Raw genomic sequence first — 26,033 nt, forward strand, 5'->3', positions numbered from 1 at the left:
TTTACTTTTTTGAAAGGTATAGACATCAAAAAAGCAAGCAAATTCACCGCAAGGTGAAGTGTGCCCACTTAGTCCCCGAGCCTGGTAGTAGGTGACGCAGGCACGTGATGCCAGGGTCAAAACAAAAGTCCTCAAAGAAATTCTGTAACTGAGATGCATCGCCACATGCATCGTACCGATGTAGTCCCCGAGCTTGCTGGAAGGCGAAGTATGAACCTTGTAGCAAGGTCTAAAAAGTGGAATTTACCAGTCTGACTGCAATTGAATAGATTAATCGACCAGTCACCAAGCACCAAGTGCTTTTTAGAATTCTGTGTCGCTGTACTGTACGACCAGTCCCCGAGCATCGAGTGCTCGGTGGTCGGTGCAGTTCTTTAAAGCGTCTAGCTGATAGACTGGACGACCAGTCCCCGGGCGTCGAGTGCTCGGTGGTCGGTGCAGTCCTTTAAAGCGTCTAGCTGATAGACTGGATGACCAGTCCCCGGGCGTCGAGTGCTCGGTGGTCGGTGCAGTCCTTTAAAGCGTCTAGCTGATAGACTGGGCGACCAGTCCCCGGGCGTCGAGTGCTCGGTGGTCGGTGCAGTCCTTTAAAGCGTCTAGCTGATAGACTGGGCGACCAGTCCCCGGGCGTCGATTGCTCGGTGGTCGGTGCAGTCCCCGGATTGTTGACTTTCTGGCGTATGTGTCTTCTTGTTTTTTGAAAAGATCTTCCCAGTTAAAATTGACGTGACGAGGCCTCCTGACGGGGTGTCAGACGGATGCATGAAAAGTTGCGCCTGGCAACTGTGCAGCCGCCTTTGCATGGTTTGAGAAAAGGAAACCATCAATTGGTACGAAAAATCCGCCGCATTAATTGTCTATAATCATTGTAAACCGAAACGCCGCGTCCGCCGCATGGCCCGCCCACTTCCCGAGAATTCGGGAAGTGGGAGAGGTGGAGTTGCGGGTTATAAGAGCCTGATAGTTCCGCCTGTACTGCTTACCCTGCCATTGCTTTCAAACCTTCCGCTCTCATCTCCCCCAATCGCCTGCGTCTTCCTAACTCAAGCCCACATTCGCACCTCTAATGGCGAAGAGCGACTCCAGGAAGAGGGCCGAACTGATGGCCAAGGAGTGGAAGAAGTCTCGCAGCACCACGAAATCTCTTGGTGACCTCGTCGATATGGGGCTCCTGCACGGCCCGGAGCTCGGCGGCTGGAGGGCACCGGAGGGGGAGAGCTACCCCGACCCTCGCGCCGGTGAGATCGTTGTATTTGAAGATTTCATTAAGAGGGGCTTTGGTGTTCCTGTTCATCCTTTTCTTCAAGGTCTTCTTTTGTACTATGAGATCGGGATTTGCAATCTGCACCCGAACTCAATTCTCCTCATTTCCACTTTTATCCACCTGTGCGAAGCCTATGTTGGCATAGAGCCGCACTTCGATCTTTTTCGGTATCTTTTCTGCTTGAGGAAGAAGGGAGCAGTTGGAGGCTCCAAGGTTGCAGGTGGAGTATACCTCAACCTTTGTGATGGAATGAAGAATCGCTACCTGCACTGTCCATGGAACACTTCCTTGACCGAATGGTACAGGAAGTGGTTCTACATCAGGGAGGAACCGGGCAGCTCCACATTCTGCGACGTGGGATACATTCCTGAGAAGAGGATGAGCTGGACCGACCGCCCGGAGTTCGACGGTCCAGTGGCGGATCTCATGAAGCTGATCGACTGGTCGCGCCTGGACGGGCTTGGCGTGGTTGGCAACTTCATTTGTCGTCGGGTGATGCCCTGCCAGAAGAGGGTGCACTCGGCGTACGAGTATGCCGGAAGCGTGGACCCGACCAGGATGCGGCCAGAGATCTTGGAGAAAGCGGAGGTACAACAGCTGTTGAACGAGCTGTTTAACTTCGCGGACGGAGGCTTCATCCGTGGCAGTGATCGGGTGCAAGCCTTCAAGTTAGGACGACCAGCACCAAAGGTATGTAGCAGATTATTTTGTTTTAGCATTCGTATATCGTCGGCAGCTGACTCCTCTCTGTTGCTTTTGCAGATCGGCGATGTCGACCGGTGCACAGTGTATGTATCACTGGCACCGGGGATGGAAAATCCTGCGGGAGAAGACCCGCCAGAGGAGGACGCTGCTCGGTGTACTCATTACACCAGCAGTGAAGAGGACCAAGCCCGCCCCATCCCGACCTCCGAGGAGAGGGTAGCGGGGAAGAGGCCATTGCCGGCGGATCCTTTGCCGACACCGGAGCTGCCGGCGGATCTACCGGCGGAGAGCAGCCAAGCACCGAAGCGTCGTCGGCTCGTGCGGATCGTTGACGACGACGACAACGACGAGGAGGCTGCGCCGTCGTTGGTCCGACGGCCCCGGGGTCGCCCAGATAATGCGCCGGCCGCTACTGATCGAGTGGCCAGCGACGCCCCTGCACCGCAAGTTGTCGAGACGGGGGCGCAGGTGCCGACCGGCCGGGCGAGGAGGAGGTTCACCGCCACCCACCGTCGATCAGACCTGTAAGTGTTCGACTTACGTATTTTGGACTCCTCTTTGATTTTTTTTTTTGAAATTACACTTTTGTTCCTGTAGTGCGGCGTCGGATGTCGACCCCGGCCAGGCTGCCAGCCAAGGGACGGGCGAGCCAGTCCATGCTGCTGAGGATACGGCCCCCCAGACCACAGAGCAGCCAACAGCTGCAGTCGCGCCTGGGAGCACCGAGGGGCTCCCGTCCGCGGCACTGACTACGACAGGCAGCCCGACCAGGGCTGGAGAGGCTCCCCCAACTGGCTTCTCAGAGGAGGGAAGATCTCCGACCGCTCCTCCTGCCGGGGGGAGTGAAGTCCCCACGCCGCCCCGAGCAGGAGCCTCTTCGGCTGCGGGCTCCCCAGGTCTGGTCCAAGGGCCAGTAATACCTGGGACCACCACCGGGGGTGATGCAGCACAGGAGGAGGAAACCCGGGCAGCCTCCGATGATGAGGTGGAAGAGATTGAAGGTCGTCCCCGTGATGGCCGCCAACACGTGTATGTGTGGCGCCAACGCGGGGATCACTTTATCGGGCATGAGGAGCTCGCCGAGACCGAAGAGGCCGCCAGGGTGGAGCGCGCGGCCAAGCGCCTCGTCGACGAAGTCAAGGTAAGCGGCTCTTTGTACTGCCGTACATTCTATGCCTTGTCTTGCATGGTCGTTATATGCTTGCTTTGTAGGGCGCAATGAAAACGGCGAAGTACCGGAAACGGTGCTTTGACCAGATAGAAGGCGTCATGGCCGAGAACAAGGCCCTTGCCGCGGAGGTAGACCGGTTGCGGTCGGAGGTCGGGGAGAAGGTGGCCGAGATGAGTGCCGAAAAGGAGCGTCGTCTCGACCTCACTCGTCGTTTGGCCGATCAGTACCGGCTGCAAGAAGGTTAGTCACACGCTCCGAGCAGCTTTGCGTACTTGTATAGTTTGCTTTGCTGACCAGTTTATGATTCACGCAGACTTGGAGGAGGAGGTGGCGCGCCTCCGACAAGAGAAGGAGCAGCTCAGCCAACAGCTCGCCGGTGCGCTGGAGTCCGGGCGGCGAGCAGGAGAGGAATTGGGTCGAAAAGACCGGGAGCTATCTGGTAAAGGGTGCCGCCTTGTTGGTTGCTGCCTGCCCCTTTGTTTGTTTGGTATGCCGAAAATAACGCTTCGTTTCGTTTGCAGTGCTCAAGGTGAACGCCAAAAAGCACCTGGATGATCTGATCAAGGACCGGGACTCCTGGAAGGTCAACTGTTGCAGGATCTGGAAAGGAGTGTCCCCGGTCCTAGACCTGATCAGTCCCGAGCTCCTGGAGAGCCAGCCCCGCGCGCCGCAGTTGACCCCGGTCGAGAAGGCGCAACGGGCGTGGGACTGGCTCCAGCAGTTTGTGAAGGACGCCGGGGAGTTTGCCGGCGCGCACGTCCTCAGCATGGTGCGCGCCCACTACCCCCTGGTCGACTTGAGCAGGCTGGAGAAGGGGTACCCGAAGGAAGTCGGCCCACAGGAAGCGGACGAGCTTCGGGGTGGTCTGCTGGACTTGTCGTCGACAGTGATCGGCGACATCAATCTGTGCGGAACGGCCACTCCTCCAGACCAGCCGAGTTCAGATAGGTCGGCCAGGGAGTTGTCGGGCGCGTCCGTTGCGGGAGATGGGCGGTCGACGCCTGCGGTCTCGACCAGCCAGGCGCCGGTGGCCCCGACCCCTTCGTCCGGGCAGCAGGGCCAGGCGGGTGATCAGCCCGAGCAGCTAGGCCAATAAAGTAGTCTGTAGGAATAGACTAGTGTCTGCCCGTCAGGGTATTTATTGTAAACTTTGTATGTAAAGTTTGTAATAAAGTTTACTTTTTGTCATGACTGTTGTTTTGAGCGCTGTAAGAATATCTGAGTGACGTGTCACCGTATTTGTCTTGGTTGTCGCTAAGAGCATCCATTGCAGGAATTTTGCCGAGTGCTGTGTGTGACAAGGTATAGGCAAAAAATAGAGAATTTCATTATAAAAAATTATAAGATACTTACAAAAGAAAGTCATTAAAACTTTATGGATAGAAACGTCGCAGTTTGTCGATGTGCCAAGAGTTAGGCACTCGTGTTCCGTCTGGGTATGCCAATCTGTAGGACGTAGGTCGTGTGACCTCGGTCACCACGAAGGGTCCTTCCCAGGGAGTGGATAGCTTGTGCATTCCCTCCTGGCTTGTTTTCCATCGAAGCACCAGATCGCCGACCACGAAGGAACGGTCCTTGACGTTCCTGTTGTAGTATCGCCTGACTGCCGCGAGATATTTTGCTGTTCGGAGACATGAAACTAAACGCTTTTCCTCCATGCAATTGATTTCGAGTTCTCTGACGTTGTCGGCGGTCGCCTGGTCGAAGTGCTCGATTCTAGGGGATCCGAAGTGTATGTCAGACGGCAGGACCGCCTCCGCACCGTACACCATGAAGTAGGGAGACACCCCTGTGTTTCGACTGGTCTGAGTTCGGAGGCCCCAGACCACTGCCGGCAATTCTTTCATCCATCGACCGGGTGCTCTGTCGTTTTCGGTGTACAACCTTTTCTTTAGGGCGTCAACGATCATTCCGTTAGCACGTTCGACTTGACCGTTGGCACGTGGATGTGCCACTGACACATATTTTATGACTATGCCTCTGTCATCGCAGAAATCCCAAAAAGTGGTGCCAGTAAACTGAGTGCCCAGGTCGGTGATTATGCTGTTCGGGATGCCGAATCTGTGTATAATTTGATTGAGGAACTCCACAGCCTTCTCGGAGGTTGCCTTGACCAGGGGCATGTATTCAATCCACTTGGAGAACTTGTCGATTAACACGAAGACAAACTTGAAATTGCCCGGGGCTGGTTTAAATGGTCCGATCATGTCAAGCCCCCAGCAAGCAAAGGGCCAAGACGACGGGATGGTTTGAATTTCATGGGCAGGTACGTGGGTCCTCTTAGCGAAAAACTGACATCCTTCGCAATGCCGAACCAGTTTTCTGCGTCGCCGACCGCGGTTGGCCAATAAAAACCTGCTCGGAAAGCGTTTCCGACCAGCGTTCTAGATGCGGCGTGATTGCCGCAGGATCCAGCGTGTATATCCTCCAAGAGCTTGATACCATCATCTTGGGGTATACACTTGAGCAGTACTTCGGAGCTTGCGTTTTTCCGCATGAGTTTTCCGTCGACCAGGATGTAGTTCTTTGATCGTCGGATGAGGCGCTCGTTCTCTGTTTTGTCCTGAAAGCCTGTCCCGTCTGACATGTATTTGATGAACGGGGTACGCCAGTCACGCCCGCCGGTTGTCGGAGTGGCGTCATCTATGAGCATTGCCTCGGTGGGTTGCTTGTCGACCAGGGGGGAGCTTACGCTCGGCTCATGGATGTCCTGGACGAAAATACCCGGCGGGATTTGGGCCCGAGATGAGCCTAACTTTGACAACGCATCTGCTGCTTGGTTCTTATCCCGGACCACGTGGATGTACTCTATGCCATAGAAGTTAGTTTCCCATTTGCGAATTTCTTTGCAGTAGAGATCCATCTTCTCGTGGGTTGCGTCCCACTCCTTGTTGAGCTGGTTGATGACCAAAGCGGAGTCGCCATAGACATAGAGGCGCTTGACCCCCAGTTCAACGGCTAGTCGTATGCCATGCAAGCATGCTTCGTATTCGGCGACGTTGTTTGACGCCGGAAAAAGGATCCGAAGGACGTAACGGAGTTTGTCCTTGTTGGGTGATACGAACAATATCCCAGCGCCTGCACCGTTGATGTTCAAGGACCCGTCAAAGAACATTGACCAGTGGTCTGAGACATCGGGAACGGAGGGCTCGTTGAGATCCGTCCATTCGGCAATGAAATCGACCAGGGCTTGAGACTTGACAGTGGTGCGACTCTGGAACTCCAGGGAAAATGGACATAATTCCATTGCCCATTTCACGATTCTGCCATTGGCGTCTTTATTGCGCAGGATGTCCCCGAGAGGGAAGCTGGTTGTCACCAGGACTCGATGGCCGTCGAAGTAGTGCTTCAGCTTTCTTGACGTTATCAGGATGGCGTATATAAGCTTCTGTATTTGTGGGTACCTGGCCTTGGACTCGTTTAAGACTTCGCTTATGAAGTAAACGGGTCTCTGGACCTTGAAGACGTGACCTGGTTCATCTCGCTCGACCACTATTGCCGTGGAAACAACCCTGTCGGTTGCAGCAATGTAAAGGAGTAGGTCTTCATTGGGCTGAGGCGCTGTGAGGACAGGTGGTGAAGTGAGGAAGGTCTTAAGCTGAGTGAACGCAGCGTCGGCTTCCTCTGTCCAAGAAAATTTTTCTGACGCTTTCAATAGTTTGAAGAAGGGGAGGCCTTTTTCTCCCAGCCTTGAGATGAAACGACTGAGGGCGGCCATGCATCCGGTTAGCTTCTGAATATCCTTGACGTTCTTCGGTGGTCGCATGTCGAGTACGGCTTTGACTTTTGAAGGGTTTGGTCGTATGCCGTCGCGACTGACGACGTTGCCGAGCAGTAGACCGGAAGGAACGCCGAAAATGCATTTCTTGGGGTTGAGCTTCCACTTGTACTTATTGAGTGCCTTGGAGGTTCGGTCTAAGTTGTCGATTAGGGTGCTCGCGTCCCTTGTTTTTACGACCACGTCGTCCACATAGGCCTCGACGAGGTCATCGCGAATCTCGTCATGGAGGCATTGCTGGATGGCCCTTTGATAAGTGGCCCCGGCGTTTTTAAGTCCGAAAGACATGGTAGTGTAGCAGTATGCGCCGAAGGGTGTGATGAAGGATGTTTTGATCTGATCTTCTTCCTTTAGCGAGATCTGGTGATAACCAGAGTAGCAATCTAGAAAGGAGAGGAGTTCGCATCCGGCCGTTGAGTCGACCACCTCGTCGATGCGAGGAAGACCAAAAGGATCTTTAGGACAGTGTTTGTTGAGATCGGTGTAATCAACGCACATTCTCCATTCATTATTCTTTTTGCGTACAAGAACCGGATTGGCGAGCCAATCGGGGTGATACACTTCTTTTATGAATCCGGCTGCTAGAAGCCGTGTTATTTCTGTCCTAATAGCCTCCTTTTTGTCACGAGCGAACCGTCGCAGTTTTTGCTTGATTGGTCTTGCGGTCTTCGAGACATTTAAGGAGTGCTCGATCAGGTTTCGCGGGACACCGGGCATGTCTGCGGGTTTCCATGCGAAAACGCTCACGTTGTCCCTTAGAAACCTGACGAGCGCGTCTTCCTATTTTGGATCCAGGTTAGCCCCGATGAGGGCTGTCTTCTCGGGGTTGCCTTCGACCAGCTGCACTTCTTTGTACTCCTTGGATTTCGAGTTCTTTCTGGCTGTCTCCTGCTCAGGTAATCGGAGCTGGTCGGGAGGCAGCTGTGCGGCTTGGTTTGCTGTTTCCGCCATGTGGATTGAGAGGTCGATTGCCTCGGTGATCTTGAAGCTTTCTTCTTCGCAGGTGTACGCAGTGTAGACGTTGCCTCTGACGGTTAGGACACCCTTCTCCGTGGGCATCTTAAGGACTAGGTATGAGTAGTGCGGGACTGCCATGAACTTTGTCAGCGATGGGCGGCCCAGTATGGCGTGATAGGTCCCGTCGAAATCCGCGACTACGAAGTTGATGAACTCCGTCCGGAAGTGATCGGGTGTGCCGAATTGGACAGGCAATGTTATCTGTCCGAGGGGCACCGAACTTTGACCTGGCAAAACCCCCCAGAATTGGGCGTCGTAAGGTTTTAGTTGTGCCGGTGATATCTTGAGGGCGGGCAGGCTGTTGCGGAAGAGGATGTCGATGGAGCTTCCCCCGTCCACGAGCACGCGCTCGAATCTGATGCTATTGATGCAGGGATCAAGAATCAGTGGGAAACGACCCGGCTCTGGGATAGCGGCCCACTGGTCCTTCCTGCTGAACGAGATCTCCCTGTGGGACCACGCGGGAAATTTCGGATCTGCGATCAGCCCGTCCGTGCTGTCTATGTTGAGGCAGGCTCTCTTTAACAGCTTTCTTTCTCGCTTGGACTCAGTGGAGACCTTGCCCCCGAAAATGGAGTGGACCACGTCAGTGGGGCTGACGTATTGGTGTCGGGGGTCCCTATCTTGGTCCTCATCCTCATCTTCGTGGTCGTGCCCGTCGCGCTTGTTATTTTTCTTAGCGGAGTCCTCTTGGGCGGCCCGCCGTGTATAGATACTTTTGAGGACGCGGCACTCTTCCATGGTATGGTTAGACTTTGGGTGTAGCTGGCACGGTCCCTTCAACGTTTTGTTGTAGTCGTCTTGGTAGTCCCGTCGTCCATTGGGACGTTTGACCGTATTTACTTCGTGGTCGTATTCGCGAGGGCGCTTTCCTCTGAAGTCGTCGCGGCTGTCGCGCCGCCGATCCCAACCCTCTCGGTGATCGCGGTTGTCGGAGCGGCGGTGATTTCTGTTGTCGTAGCGACCACGACCGTCATCTCGCCGGGAAGGCTGGTCGGGGCCTCTCGCATCGTCTCGGATTAGTTTTTCTGCGTCATCAGCATCGGCGTAATTTTTAGCCGTGGCGAGGAGCTCTGCTACCGTTGATGGGCGCTTACGCAACAGCTTGTTCCTCAGCGCTTCATGGAAACGCAAGCCCTTGATAAAGGCTGAGATGGCCTCGTCATGAGAAATCTTCGGGATTTTGAGGCGCATATCCGAGAATCGTCGGATGTAATCGCGCAGAGGTTTATTCTTCATGTCTCTTATCCTTTCAAGGTCATACTTGTTTCCGGGCTGCTCGCATGTGGCGATGAAGTTGTCGATGAAAGCCTGGCGTAGCTCTTCCCAAGAGTCGAAGGAGTCCTCGGGCAAGCCGAGAAGCCACTGATGACCGGCCTGGTCGAGGACTACGGGGAAGTAGTTAGCCATGACGTGCTCATCTCCTGGCGCTGATCGGACGGCGATTTCATAGAGAGTGATCCAGTTCTCTGGATTTTCCTTGCCGTCGTATTTTTTAAGTTTTTCGAGCTTGAAATTGCGGGGCCATACGACCTGGCGGAGGTGTGAGGAGAACTGTCTTAGGCCCGGAGGACCGTGGGTCGCATCGTACTCGATGCGGCGCAGGTTTTCGTGGACTGCTCTCTCTGCGGCGCGCCTGTTGATGCGGTCCCGGGCATCTTTGGGAGGGATGTTGTGGCGGAGATCCCTGTGTTGATCTTCTTCTTGGCCGCGTACGCCATGAATTTGCTTGCGGCGGCCATCGGCGTCCCGACCACCATCGTCGCGCCGCGAGTCCCCTCGACGGTTGTCGGGGGAGCGGCTGCGGTGACGCCTGCTGGGTGAGACCTGGCTACGATTAGTCTGGTCGGAGGCGGCTTCCGTATAAGAGACGTCCTGGACTCTCTTGAGCAGAGTGGCTGTCTGTCCCATTGCGGCGATCAGGTGTGCTCGGATGCTGGTCCGGACTCCCTGGCATTCGGGGGTGTCAGGAAGCCGATCCAGGTTGGCCATGACGACAGCCACGTTGGCGCTTGGCGTTTTGTAGACTGGCTGGTCCCCGACCATGTCAAAGGCATCGTTGAGGTTACTTGGTGGCATCTGTTGTTGCTCGTCCGCACGCCGTCGGGCGCGATCGGCGTTACGCTGTTCGCGGAGTTGCCTCTGGTCATCTGTTTCTCCGTCAACAGCCGGTTCGTCGGCGCTGACATTGAACACAATATCCCCTCGCCGGGGGGGAATATCGGGAATCGGTCGAAACCCGGAGGGTGTGAAGGAAAATCCAGGTCGTAGCCCTCGTCTTCGGTGTTTATAACCTCGGTGGGGACGGAGCCGGTGCTTGAGTTGGTGCTGGAAACCTGGCCGTCCCGTAGCTCTCGGATTGTCACCATGTTGACATGGTGACGATTGTTCCTTGTCGGCGACCAACCCGCCTTGCTGAAAACGGATTGGACATGCTGTGAGTAAACAGAGGCCGAGTTGTTCAGGCCGCAAGGATAGTCTTCCTTTTTGAGCTCGACGGATCGTCCTAAGGGGGTTGAGGTTATCGTCAGGGACGTTCCCAGCCGTTCGTGTGTGGCGACACGAGTTGGCCGGCGGGATTTCGAAAAATCCGTTCGAGCAGCTTGGTCGGGCCGGCGCAGAACTCCATCTATTAGTTGGGAGACTTCGAGTAGCTTGGAGTCAGCGCGATCGAGCGCTTGGAGGAGGTCCGAGCAGTCGATCTCCTTTCCCTTGTAGAGTGGGAACGGTGGTCGGGCGCTTGGTGCCGTCATGCGTGTGGTCGGAGACGGCGTGATCTCAGATTGGATCTGGATCTCTTTTGGAACCGTGGTCGTGAAGCCGCCGCTGCACGTCGTCCACGTGATCTGGCCGACGGTGAACGTGAGGCCTTCGGGCACGGTCGCGGAAGCTGGGATCGTGACCATCTTGTTCGCCGGAAAAGTTGCACGCACACCCCCTATCTGGCGCGCCACTGTCGACGAAAGCTAGTCGGCAGTCTACCTTGGGGTATACCCACGGTAGTAGTTTATCGGTAGACGGTGCGCAAACTACGAACTCGATGGTGACGCAAGACACGGACAAGCTTTTTATCCAGGTTCGGCCGCCGAGTTGGCGTAATACCTACGTCCTGCGTCTGGTTGTATTGATTTGTGTTGAGAGAATATGATGTCCCTAGGGGGGTCCCTTGCCCCTCCTTATATAGTCTGGAGGGCAGGGTTACAGATCTGGAAACTAATCCTAGTCGGTTACAATTGCCATGGATAATTCGATATCAATTCCTATTCTAACCGACCAGAATCCTGCTTGATCTCCACATCTTGTTTCCTTGCGCGGAACTCCAGGTTGTCGGATCAAGCTTTGGACTCGTCTCGTAATGGGCCAAGCCTCCTGGCCCAAGTCCAGCCGTAAGGGTATAGGGGTTTATACCCCCACACAATGAGTCTGAGGCGAGTGAATGGGTCCGCAAGTGGCGGCGGCTTGACGCCCTAACATCGATCGGCCAAGGCTGATGACTGATGAGAGGCCAGATGTCAAGCACATTTGGACGATGCCTGACGGCTGGTGGAGAGCTGAAGCACTGTGGAGACCGAATAAGACTTGCAAGCAGCAAGAGGTTTGCACTTAATTTGGCACAATCCTTTCTTGTTTATTTCTTTCTTTTGCTAAACAGAAAAGTTGAGGAATCTAGCCCAACTCACCTATTGTTACATTGATTGAAAATACATATATGGTCCTTTTAGTTTTAGTTAGTCATCTGCAAGCCAAGGCATGAGTGCGAGACCTAAAAATTGGATCTTTCCTATAAAGTGTTCAAACTATTTCTATTAGAATACTGATTTAGGCGGTGATCACTGGTAAAAACCTGAAGACTAGAGTCTTAGGCTCTGACCACATATAAACTCCATGACGTCCAAATGTTTGTAGGGTCCATAAATATAATTTAAATTTTTCCTTGAAACTGCAGAACTCTACTGTATATTGAGCTTGTTCAGTTGATGCACTTTTATTTGTCACATACTAACAAATTCATTTGAAGTTCCCTTAGATAGTAGTAGATGGCATGAATCATAATATGGATTATAAAAATCCTATTTGGATTATACCGAATTGTATGAAAAAATTATGGTGGCATACTCTGAGAAAAATCCTAGGTCGACCACTGATGCGGACATGTGCACACCCAGACGTTAATTTGCTTTGTGTTGTTAACTTCATACCATACAACTTGCAAAACTTTATGTTGTTTCCGGATACAGTCCAAAGCTTATTTGTTCATTTTAGAGACTCCGGTTTTCGACAGACCACCTTGATGAAACCTATATGCAGCACTGCAGTTCAGTTTGCCATGCTATGGTCTCTACTGAATAGTAAATAGGTCAAGCAGCCTAAAGCTGTAGGGAACAATCTCTGTATTTTCTATTGATGAGGGGGTGTTTTGTTTTTCTCATTTGCAAATTCGTGAGTTTACTCTTGCTCAGCTGAAATACTCGTACCATGCAAACACCAACCATTTATTTAATCTCATGGGCTTTTGTTTGTCCTGTCAGCAGTTCAGTCAGCCTGCAGATGACTCTGTATTTCTTAAACGAAAAAGAAATCTCTTTACTTTAATGACTATCTCTATTTCTCGAAGAAATCAGGACATCTAAATTCACTGCAACTTGCAGCTATATTCTCTTCTTAAGACGGTTCAGTAGCAATTATGTCACACTAACTATCAATCTCCTATCTCATGCAGAGTTACTTTGTTGCTTGTCTGACTGCATCAACTGAAACTAAGAACTCAAGTTACTTTGATGATTTTCTGGTAAATAGATCTGCTCCCTGATTTTAACAAGGTTTTTTATACTGGTCAATTTATTTGCCGAGTTAGCAAACTGTGATATTACAACCTGTTCAAGAGCTTCTATCCTTTGTAGCCAAGTCAAAATCAAGACTGTTTAGATGGTAATAAGAGCATGAACATGGGTAAAATAAATTCAGTGTATCCTACAGTTCCTAAACTTATAGGAACAATTGACAGCTGTTTTTTTATTCATGAGACAAGTGTTTTCAAATTTCACTACCTTTAATCAATTTCAAATGTTTAGCGAGTTCAAATTGATAGACCCTAGCTCTTGATTTGGAAACATGCTTTGTTGTTTTGTCGAACCAGCCTTTTCGGACACTAAATCCTATTGTTCCATCATAGCTGACATAATTCATATACCTGAACCAGGTGATGCCGAGTAGTTATTCTGAGCACTCTTGTTTATACATTGAATGGTTGCATGTTGTGATGTTTAACAACTATTAAATGATTTTGGTAGATAAGATTTTGGCATGCATTTGTTCCTCTTGAGGAATCGATGTCAATTTTTTTGATGACAGTAGAAACGCAAAATAATAACAATGTGTTGAGTATGTCAGATTCTTGCTATTCTGCATGCAGTAGATAAGGTTTTGGCTATGCGTTTGTTCCTCTTGAGAAATCGATGTCTGTTTCCTTGATGACAATAGAAACACAAAATAATAACAAGGTGTTGAGTATGTCAGCTTCTTGCTATTCTGCATGGCCATCTCAATAATTTAAAGTCATGATAAGAAAATTTCCCCTTAAAGCGTCAAAATTTCTCCAAGTCTTATAACATTGTTTCTCAACAAGGTTTTATAGACTAATTCAACAATACCAGTCACAATATTAGCTTAAATGTATGGTTTAAAATAGACATTTATTTACATATTTGATTTTAATCCCTTCACTGATTTACTAATGCAATACTTTGTAATAATGATTCACAGAAACAAGTTGTATATTGTTCTTTTATGAATTCTAGCCTCGCACCACTCGACCCCACCGTAGTCCGCAGCCACGTCTGTCTCCGCAGCCTGCGCCCGGCCACATGCTACTATGTCATGTCTTCGTTGGCCATCTCTTCTCCCTTCCTGCTGTGTAAGGATTTTTTTTATTTCCAATTCCAAGCAGGTATGCCAACTCTTCTCCTTTCCTGCTGTATATGGATTTTGATTGGTTGTCCAATTTTAATCTGCTCCTCGAACTCTTAAGTAGACCGTTTGTGGTTATAGGAATCTCTTAAGCAAGAACTTAAAAAAAAGACATGGAAAAGTAGAAAACACTAAGGTATGGTTGTCACTTAGGATGGAAAAGAGGCTTTCACACTTGCATTCCTGTGGCTCTCTCTCCTGGCTGGCTCTGCTCATTTTGCATTCTTGTGGTTAACATGGTTAAACCTGAGTTTCCTATTCCATAGAGACTAAAGAAGAAAGCCACTGGTCACTGTGTTTTGATCGTTGATGTTCTGTGAAGGAAGAGCGACCAATTTCTTTTTTCAGGTGAATATCAAAGCAAGAGAGAGCTGAGTCAGGACCTCGGTTCAGGCAAGCACGTCGGCACCAGTATTGCATCAGGTGAACATGTAAGTACCTTATTAGCTAGCCTATATCTTCTTTGTTCAGTTGCAGCAAATAGATCACTACTGGTTCTTCCTTGGTGTCAATTCATCACCTAGATAAAGGCATGAGTCCCTTGGTGTCAGTACCTATGAGTTTATTCACGCATAGTTGTAGCAATAATACTTGATAGGTTGGATCTTATCTCTAAAGAATATAAGAGATATGTGTAGTTGCAGCATCACTTATTGCTGTCTCATCATTTTTTTTAAAAAATATTTATATGTACTGATGGAGACTTGAAAATATCAGGTGCAGGCTGTATCAATTTGTTCAAATTTTTTATTTTTCCCTTGCTATGAAGCAATGCACAGGCCACTGACTTTTTGGGTTTCCAAACATATTTCCTAGCTTTGCTTTCCATGATTTTTATTGCTTTGTTTTGTTCATTCTCTGATCGGTAATGTATTTCTTTTATGCATGTTTGAATTACATGTTTCCACACAGTTGCATTGCATCATGCAGTCCAACTATATGCAGAAATTTCTGATTTACAGCATCACTCATTGTCGCAGGTTGTGGTGATGTTGGCTATTGAGAAGGGCAGCCATGCTGTTGAGAAGGGATGGCCGTGGAGAGAGCTGCGGGTGATGAGCGAAAATTGAGAGAATGTGTGTTGTGTGTGCTTGATATTTTCAGCTCCTCACCCGAATGCTCGCTCCGGTCGAGAATCATGAAATGAAGAGTTACCAAACAAGCTCCAATGTTACATGTGATTATATTTTATGAATGAAAAATGTACAATTTGTTTTTATCTCTTGATTATGGTCGGATGTTTTCCCTTATGTCTATCATGTTCTAGCACATTGTTACGCTGGGAGAATTGGTAGCCTTGTATATTGTTTTATTGTCAGTGTTTTTGTCATTCTGTTACGAATTTCTAAAATATGAATGGCTACTGCTATGTATCAGTGGAGGAAGATTTACGCTATGTAAATCCAAAACAGGTATATATAAGAAATTTCAAACAAAAGTGAATTTTATGACATGTCGCTCGTGGATTTTAAAACACGTCGCTCATATGTATGTTACCGAGGTATCATTTTTTCCTGTCGCAATACATGGGAATTTGAAATTATAGCCGTCAGATCTTAAATTCTTTGTTGGCAGTAATTACCCATGTGACTGACACTAATATATATATATATATATATATATATATATATATAAAATATGTTATTCTGTAGCCATCTCCATTTACGATAATTTTATATACTAATTTACGATAATATGTATATATATTTACGATAATTGGGTTACTATAACACATGAGGATATTTACCCTAATGTTAGTAAGGAGTTACTATATTCTTGTAAATTAATATGGTAATTATCGTAACTCAAAGTGGCTACAAAATAAGTTATTTTGTAGCCAGCTACAGAGTAATAGTTATAGTAATATTGTGTTTATGATGGTATAAAGATATTGCGGAACTTATTTATAAATTTATTAGCGCACAAAAGAAATGGATATCGGATATTTCTTTCTATCGATATAAATCACGAAAAGGTCCATATACCAGAGTTTCTGAGTTTGCGACGCAGTGCTCTCTGTGACTATATTAATTTCACAAACTTTGCTTTTTGATTAAAATATCACTTTAACATAGATATTTGATTTCACAGTATTGTTATCTTGTTGTGTGATCTATATATTTTTAGTATAAAAGTTTAGTTATCCCGTAGCAACGTACGGGCATGCTACCTAGTCATATAGAAAACTGATAAAAAAGTGATATTAACAGAAAGGACCTAGGCAAAGGGATGCCCACCGCTCTAAAGAGAAGATGGGCAATGCTAATTGCCTAAGCGTGCATGCACAATATAAGAATTGTGTTGTCTTAGGACCGATATTTTCACCCCTCCTTTTCTCCTGTCGTGTTCTCTAAAGAGATAAGGATAGGAAGAGAGTGAATGGGGTTAGGATTTTGTCACCCACCCTCTTATATACATGGAGATAGGGGCAAATATGAGCCATTCATTTTGGTGAACAACCAGGAATGGCCAGCCCCCAAGTAGGCCAAGCAGGCCGACCCAACAAAGTGCTGAAATAGGCCCTTTTTGGCCCATTACCTTGCACAAAAAGGTTTTGTTTTTTGCAAATTAGTGGCCCAAAGATCACTACGTCACTTTCTATTATTACAAATTATTATTTACTGTAATTTATTTTTCTTGCAATTATTTAGATCCTGTAAATTCATTTTTTTTGTAAGTTATATTATGAAAATGCAGAGTAATCCTGAAGATTACACCTAGGAATTTTATGCATAGTCCTGAAGACTATGTAAAGTCATAATCCTGAAGAGGGATTTTGAGATGCTCACTATGGACGGTAGCAACTACCTCAGCTGGGCTACCAACATCGAGATCAAACTCGATGGCATGAGCCTTGATCATACCTATAGTTTTCCAAACGGGCGGCCCAGCACGACCAGGCACGGGCACGGCCAGGCACGGGCACGACAAGCACGGCGGCATGTCGTGCCGTGGCTGATAGTGCTAGCATGCCGAAGCAACAGCCCAAGCACGGCACTATCAGGCAACAGCCGTGTTGTGCCGTGCCACCAGGCACGGTGGCACGTCAGTGCTCGTGCCAGCCTAGGCACTAAACTAAATTGACAATTGACAAAATAGACAGACAAACAATAAGTAAATATTTATGATCTGATCGCAGAAGCAATAATCAAGGTATGTTAAAGCTAAATTGGACACAAAGACACAATATTTCACATCAAATGATTAAATTGGGAGCTTGTGCAATGGCTGCCTCATTAAAAACCTACCTAGGTAAAACTCACCCTTGTGAGATAAAACCCTAGGTAGAAAAAGAGTACAGCTAAGCTCCCTAATAGTTCAATGTTCTTATTCTTATATCATTTATCACAGTTTCACAGTCCAAAGTTGTCATATCATAGACCCAAAGTTCTAGCAGGAAGTAAATACTAAGGTAGATGAACTAGTGAACTAATCCTTCAAGCTTCAAGCTTCTTGCTCCCAAGTCCCAGCCTCTCAGGATCCCAACTGTCCAGCTGATTAAGAACAACACAGTTAGAACTAGTTAGCAACTACAAAAGAAGAACAAAGAAGCACAAGTTAGCACTAAGCAGTTACCTTGGCAGCTGACGGCTGGAGCACTAATCAAGATAGAGATTTTCAAATTCATCTTCAAGCTCCTTGTCCTCCACATTGTGTTGCAGCCTTGCCTCTACCAACTCCCAGTCCTTGATGCATGTTAGCCACTCCACCTTCTTTGACTTGAGCCTCCTCTGCCGCTCTTCGATGATCCTGCCAGTCAAACTAAACATAGATTCTAAAGATATTGTAGAAACAGGAACAGTTAAGATGTCTTTAGCCATGATGGACAGCACAGGGTATGTCAGTTTGTGCTCATGCCACCATCTTAAGATGTCAAACTCATCATGCAGCTGGTTAACAGTATCACAGTCCAAGTATGAGACAAGTTTAGAAGAATTAACAGCTGCTGTAGAAGTAGCAGCATGTAGGAAAGCAGTAGCAGATGTATCTCTGGACAAATTAAGATTAGAATGGAGCAGTGAACTGCCCCCACCAGAGGAACTAGAATCATCATCATAGATTTCATCCCAAGCAGACCTTTTCTTACCAGAGAGGTTTAAGGGACAATCCTCCTCAACCTAACATCTCCAAACTTCTCCTCATACTTGTTATACACATCAGTGAGCCTAGCTCTAGTTCCAACCTAGTAAGCATTATAATCTATGCTGGTAAGGTTCATCAACCTCCTAAGCACTTTTGCAAAACCCCTCATCTTAGCTCTAGGGTCCAGGATGAAGGCAAAAGAATACAACAAAGGTATGTCTCTCCAGTACTTATTATACTTATCTATCATAGGTTGAATCACAGGTCTGATGAGCATAATGGTGCAAGTGTATAGCAATCCTAACAAGATAATGAATCATCAGAGGTGATGTAGGATAGTAAACACCAGACAATGCAACTGTAGCATCATAGAACAATTCAAGAAATTTCAAAACTTTTTCAGCAACAGCCCAATGCTCATAAGTAAGCAACAAACCATCTTTAGTTCTAGGATAATTAGCATGAATGAAAGTAGTGAAAGGCTTTTCATGAGGTAATAAATGCTTAGGCATCAAATATGTAGAGTTCCACCTTATGTCCATGTCTAATTGAAACTTTCTAGTCCTAAGGCCAGATGCAACGCACAATCTTTTATATGCACCAATTCTCACATTAGATGAGTTCATAAAAGATATAGCAGTTCTAAATACTTCAATCAAAGGCTTAAGAACATCAAGTGCCTCTTTAACAATCAGATTAATAACGTGACATGCATAGCGCTGATGCAAGAAAATAGAACTAATAGCACTATCATTCAATGCACTTTCATTTGGATCTTCTAGAGGAACCTGAATACCAAGATAATGAGACAGTATAGGTCTAAGCTTAAGCATGGCAGAACAATTAGATGAAGCATTATCTAAAGTAACAGAAAGCACTTTTTGGAGCACACCATACTCAGAAAAAACAGATGCAACTCTATCTGCAATGTTTTGTCCAGAATGCTTACAATCAATAAGAACAAGACCAAGCACCCTCTTCTCTATTTGCCAATCAGGGTTAATGTAATGAGCAACAACACTAAGATAGTCTTCTTTAGCTTTTCCAGACCATATATCAAAGGTAAGGCACACACAGTTAACAGCATCAGAAGAAAGCAACTCTATCAGCTTAGCCTTTTTTCAGTAAAGTGTTTGGCCAAGTCCCTAGTTGTGGTTTGTGTAGAGACAGCAACAAACTTAGGGTTATGAGCATTTTTAATATATTCCTCAAATGCAGCAGACTCACCAAAACTAATAGGAACATCTACTCTAGCAGCAGTCGACAGAGTTCAGTACGAGCACGAGCAGGACAGTAATCCCAATTACGCATAGAACCATCAGGATTAAAAGAGATCTGAGACTGACTATAACCCCTAATTTTCTCACGCCTCTTGGGACATTTGTCTCTGTGACGACGAAGATGGCTAGTGCCTATAGCAGATCTACCAACATACTGCGTATTGCAGTGGAGGCAGACAACGCCATACCTGATCTCCTTACCTTTGGGGCCAGGTTTGAAGAGCTTCTTGAAATCAAGCCAGACATCAGAAGTGGAGGGGCATGATACCTTGTAGTCCTGGTCCTGGTTGGCGTTGCTCTCACCTCCTTGTTCTTCATCTTCTCCGTCAGCAAGGTTGATCGGATCCTCTTCTCCGCCTCCAGCTCTAGCTTGTGGGCCGAAGAGCTCTTCCAAGTCTTTGTCGCACATGTCGTCTTCTTCTTTTGTTCTAGGGACGTTGCACATCCTCTCTTGCTCTACATACACAGCAGTAGCACTAGCTTCTTTAGAGACAGAGAAGGGCCTGGATAGCCCTAGCCTTGAGTGGCTATCAAAAACAAAAAAACAAAACAAAAAGAGAGATTAGCAGAAGAACGAAGGAATATTAGAAGAAGAAAAAGCTAGGACCTAGGGTTAGGGTTTAGGGTTTACCTCGCCAACACCGACTGAGGTGGAGAAGTCTCAGCTGTGACTCCGAGCAGCAGCGGATCGGCAGATCTAGAGCGAGAAGAAGAAGAAGTCATGGATTTGGAGTGGAGAGAGACTGAGAGAGGAAGAAGAAGTCACGGGGTGGTCGGGACTCGGGAGCTTACCTAGTCCTTCAGAGCTCCGACATCTGCGAGGCCCAGGCCCGTGCCTCTGCCGCTACCGGCGAGCGAAATGCGGCGCTGGGAGGGACGCCGGTGATCCGCCGTCGCCTTGAGCCCTAGTTCTCCCCTCCATTCCCCATAGCCATGGCTTACGAACGGAGAACCAGAGAGGCAGAGACTCAGAGAGGAGGAGAGGATTAGAACTCCAGAAGACTCGCGGCGACCGGGGTGAAATGAATTAGGGTTAGGGATGAGAGGGGAGTGTGGCCGGTGACGCCTTTTATATGGCCCTCCAACCACCTTTGATCCAATGGCTGCAATTCATTAGGGTTACAGATCGGACGACTGATATTACACAAGCTATGCTGCTAGCAGGCTAGGCTTCTTTCCATGCCGTGCCTCGTGCCGGCCCATAGGTTGTATTCTTAGCCCAGGCACGGCCCATTAGCGTGCCGTGCCAGGCTTGGGCATGGTGCAAGCGTGCCTGGGCCGTGCTCGGGCCATGTTTTCTTGGGCTATGCCCGTTCCGGCCCAGCAGGCCTAGCCCGTCTGGAAAACTATAGTCATACCATCGTTCAACCTGAAGCTAATAATGATGAGCGCACTAAGCCTAACAAGGCAAAGGCGTTGCACTACATGCAGCACCATATTCACCCTGACCTGAAATGTGAATATATGTCAAAGAAAGATCCAATGGTCTCATGGTAGTCCCTAAAGGACCGCTTCAGCTAGTAGTCGGCTATTGTGCTCCATAGGGCACAATATGACTAGATCAATCTATGCTTCTAAGACTTTAAGTCTGTGTCAACGTATAACTTTGCCTTGCATGGGATTGCAACCAAACTACATCTTTGTGGCTAGAAGATCAACGCCAATATGATCGAGAAGACTTAATCCACCGAAGTACATTGAGTTGAGTGAGGTACTCTCACTTGCTGAACAACTGAATGAGGTCCTCATGAACAATCATTCTGCCCGTCCTACTAGTTCCATGGCCGTGCCTAAAGCACATGCCAACATTGCTAAGAGTTCTCACAAACATAGTAGGGGATGTGGAAAGGGGAAGTGGAAGAGGAAGAGAGGTACCGTGTTCAAGGGCAAAGTAAAGTGGAAGCCCAAGGGTAGACCTAGACCCAAGAAGGAAAGTGGTGACCACAATAGGAAAGTGAAAGGTGATTTGCTATAGATGGAGAGCAAAGGGTCACTGGTCTCGTAAATACCACACCCCAAACACCTCGTTGACCTTTACCATGAGAACAAGAATAAAGGTAAAGGTAAACATAAAGTCTCACTTCACCACTAAGCCTAAAGCTCAACTTGAGAAGCACAACAAAGTACCTCTCAGCACAAGTGGTGGTGATGTCCAAATGGACAAAAGTGAAGACGACCTTCTTGGAAGTGACTTTGATATATATGGAGACCTGAAGTAATCTCCACAAAATCATGCTACTCAATGTGATGTCCACATGTGTTGGTTTAATTTTCATGAGGTTTTGACCATGCATGCTTCCATAGAGCATTTGTAGCATATTAGTTGGTCCGAACCCTTGTATGTTTCCTAGGAATTATGTAATATTATTTTCCAGAATGCATGTTTTATGTTAAATTCCTAATTTATTCCATGGTATTTAATAGAGCTTGTGGGAATCCTATGGCTAAAGCTTAAATCTGTCTAGTAGATAGTGGCACCACCAATATGATATTGAGGGAAACCAGATATTTCTAAACATTGACAAAGAAAATGGAAACATTATGACCATTGCCGAAAGAAATGCTCATATCATGGCACTGAAAGTGCCACACTGGTTCTCCTTATGGCTACCCAAATATTTGTAAAGGACACACTATTGTATCCTAGCTTAAAGCACATTTTTTGTGCTTGATAGATATCCATGTGAATAGTTTCCATCCAGAAACTAAGATCGAGCAAGGTGCTGAATATCTGATCATCACTAAATTTTACAAAGTTGAGCTACGGATAGCAAGTTGAAGTTCAAGCTCTCTACTAGTAGCACATTGGAAATGCTCAAATGATTGGATATAGCAATTTTACTAAGCCCTTTGACCTTCCCTTTGCCATTGTCACCAAATGTGATACTATCAACACCATTGTCATCATTTCGATTGATCGAATTGAGCATTCTTGAATCACCGGTCATTTGTTGTGTGCACCCACTATCAAGCACCCTATGTCTTCCCCCGGCTTTGTATTGACCTATAAAATAAATCAATGTTTCTTAGGTACCCATACTTGTTTGGGTCTTGGAGGTTAGTGACTATGATTTTTGGTACCCAAATGGCCTTCTTCTTTGGACCCACAATTGGTGTACCAACAAACTTAGCATTCACACCTTTCTCACCCTTGGTAAGCACATAACAAGAATCAACAGGAATGTAAGGTACATTAGCAATTTTCTTGTTTTTGTTTATTTTATTACAATTATGCTCTAGGTGCCCCACTTGCTTGCACCTATTACAAAACCAACCATTGCTCTTCACATAGCTAGGCTTGTGAGTTGCAAAGGCTGCCTTGCCTTTCTTGGGGGTATAGCCTAATCCCTCTTTGTTGAGAGCGAACCTTTGGCTACCTAAGCACTTTAGCAAGCGAGCCTCATGACCATAGGCTTTGCCTAGGGCATGAGTGAGCTCATCCACCTCTCTCTTGAGAGTCTCATTCTCAACATTTAGTGAAGCATCACAAGTGACACCAACACTAGAAGTACAGGTAGAGTTGGTTGTAGTGGATGAAGACTGTTGACACTTGCTAACACCACTTGAATACTAGGTTGTCATCCCCAGCATGGCACTAGAGTGTACTATGGTATTTATACGCACACAGATAAATCTGCAAGCGCACGGATGCCGTTGTAGCTTTTACCCGGTTAAAGGTTTTATCGTATCCACAGTGAAACAGGAGAACCAACTACGCTCTAACTTAACCAAGATAGATAGATAGGTGTAAATAGGGAAGATGGTAGAATTGAATAAGAACAATATTAAAGGTAAGATAACAATGGGTGATAATATGGGAATAGAGAGTAGAGCAATCTAGTATATGGGCGATGGTAGGAGAATAGGGAGGATAACTATGGTTTCTCTACTTCAAAGGGGTATGTCTATGTCTGGGACAAACCACGTGATAAGAATACACCACAAAGGATGCTTATCCATAGGCCGATAAACCCTACCAGTCCTCCTAATAGGAGGTGGACTACAGGGGACCAACATAAGTGTCACCTATGCGGCCTACCACACGATCCGGCTAGACAGGGGATATCCACAAGTAGTCTAGGTCAAAGCACCACGCTTACACCTATACTACAACTCTCACCTATAGCGTCCTATAGATTAAAGTACACAAAAGAGTTGTGAACCAGAACATACATGGATAGTAATTGCATAATGAAATAGAAGTAGATTACCAGAGTCATCCCATGAGCAAGCTTGATTAGAACTTGATCATGGCGAAGTACAACCGGAGGAAGAACTGACAGGCCGGCCTCTCCTCCAATCCTCCCTCGCTCTCCATCTCGCTACTATCTATATCTACTCTAGTTTAGAGAGGAGAGCTCTCATCTCCAAACCCTAGCTTTTGCTCTATCTATGAATAATGAATAAGGATGAAGGGGTTGCCTCCTCCAGGGGCCAGAGGGTCTGCTTATATAGTCCCTCCAAATCAACATGGACCGTCGGATCAAACCGACATTAATCGTACAGTTTTCCTTGATCCTTTAGGTCGGTGGAGCATAATCCGCGAGGTTGGTTCTAATTGGTTCCTGTAGCTGGGCGGGCGCCCAAGGGGGGAGGGCGGGCACCCTGCCCCCGAGCCCGCTCGGCTTCCCGTTCGTTCCCGTGGCTTCTGGAGTCTTCTAGATGATAAAAAATTGCGCGGCACGTTAATATCTCTATGTAAACCCGACGTGTGGGCCTTTCCTCCATAATTCCTGATAACCCCCTGCAGAAATAGATAAACACCAAAACTCATGGAATTCTGTCAGATAAAACCCTAAGTCTGGGTGTTGGTTGCATTTGGATCCTTTTCTTTGTTTATTTGATAATTAAATTTGGTACTTGAGGACCATCAACAACTCCCCCAAGCTTACCTCTTGCTCGTCCCTGAGCAAGGATTGACTCAAGAGTTTGTGCAGTGGTTTCATGCCTAAAGATACACATGCGTTCAAACAAGATCTTATCTCTGGGTTAGGGTAAACTGTTAAGATTTAAACTTACTCATATTACCTTCCACCATGGGGCTTGCAACCGTCACTTGTGTCTTGAGCAGTTAAAAGATAGAACGGTCAAGTCAAGCGCCATGTCTCTTGTTCTTGATCAATTATAGCTTTGGAGTTTTTATAGATTTTCAAATAAAACTCAGAGATTCCTTGTATGACTCTCTCAATTCTCTCTTTTGTGGTATTTCTGGATCCTCACCAAGGCAGTGATGATATATGTCTTCTCTCAAAGTATGTAGTATTTGTGGTATGAGGCATAGTGATATTTCCTTCTCTCTCATCCTACTCTAATAAGGTTTTGATATCTGGAGCTTATAGGTGGGAGATAGCTAATACATACTTACAAGACATTTATTGCATAGTCAAACCATGGATCCAGAGGAACAAGTCAATAAGTCAATATTAAGATGTGCATGTGTGGCGAATGAACGGTGTATGGTGATAATGGTGAAAACAATGGCGAAAGTCTAATTCTACTTTTGATCTTTTGTGGGGATACATACCTTTCTTGCTCTTTGAAACTTTTGTGGAGAATGAGATGCTCTATATTTATTTATTTTTTTCTCTCAGGTGGGTATCTTGTGCCCCTAATTCTACTGTCGGACACTTGTCCATTTTTACCTCTCGTCTCACTTTTTCTTTTCTTCGAGGTTCCGGGCACTTGCCCCTTTTTATTTCCTCGTATTCCCTTTTTTTTCAGAGCACTCACCCTCCTGGAATAATGTAGCAAGTGGTAGTAACCAAAATATCTCGAGCATTTATTTCACGGGGAGTAACAGGGCTAGAATAATGTTTTTGCCTATTCTCTCCTTGATAGAAGTAGAATAATTTTGGGTGAATCTAGAGATGAAAAGGAGTGGATGTATGTGGATGCGTACTTCCGGAGTAGAAGTAGCATGTATGAGTGAACGTGCAAGTGAATCTTGATTTTAACCGCATGACAAGCTCCTAAGGGTCTACACAGCTTGATCACACTCAATGCTCATAAGTAGTAAAAAGTAAATGTGTGGTTCATTGTCTAATAAGCATGTATATATGGCTGTGGTAGGATTTTAAACTCTCATCATACAGAAACTCATCATGCAAAATTTTAAAGATTTTCAAAGATAAAATTCTCCAGAATTCTAGCATCTCTAGGAAAAGATAAATATCAACTCAACCTTCCCATATCATATCTGTTAACGACTTAGACATTTGATCAGATACTCTTCCCACAAGTTCAGGTTTAGAGCAAATCTTAATTTATAACAGTCATGCCTAAACTTGAGAGAGAATTTAATTTTGAGGACTAGTCATGTTAGAGGAACTATTCATCATTTCCATGTGAGAGCTTATCATGAGAGTTCATAGCAAACTTTATTTATTTATTTATTTAGCAAACTAAGCAAAGATATATATATATAAGCACAAAATCTTTATTTGGGTTTTTATGATTATGCATCTTTTTATTATTTGAGTAAAGTATAAATGCGAGTAGAAACACTTAGCTGGATAAATGGGGGTGCTCTCCCCCAAGCTGGATTTTGACGTAATTTCTTCTGATGTGGCTAGCAGGTGGCGGAGGTATATTTGAATGTCGGCAGCACCCTGACAGCGATTAGGATGTCCTCCGTCTGCTAGTCTTATTTCATCCTTGAATTCTATGGAGCTCAAATAGACAACAAAGCTTTATGGAACTAGTTAAGTGTTAGCATAAAATCTCTTAGCCGTTATCATGTTGAGCTTCCTCTAATAAATATTACTCTCT

The sequence above is a fragment of the Sorghum bicolor genome, chromosome 7, assembly GCF_000003195.3.
Source record: "Sorghum bicolor cultivar BTx623 chromosome 7, Sorghum_bicolor_NCBIv3, whole genome shotgun sequence".
In the NCBI taxonomy this organism is placed as follows: Eukaryota; Viridiplantae; Streptophyta; class Magnoliopsida; order Poales; family Poaceae; genus Sorghum; species Sorghum bicolor.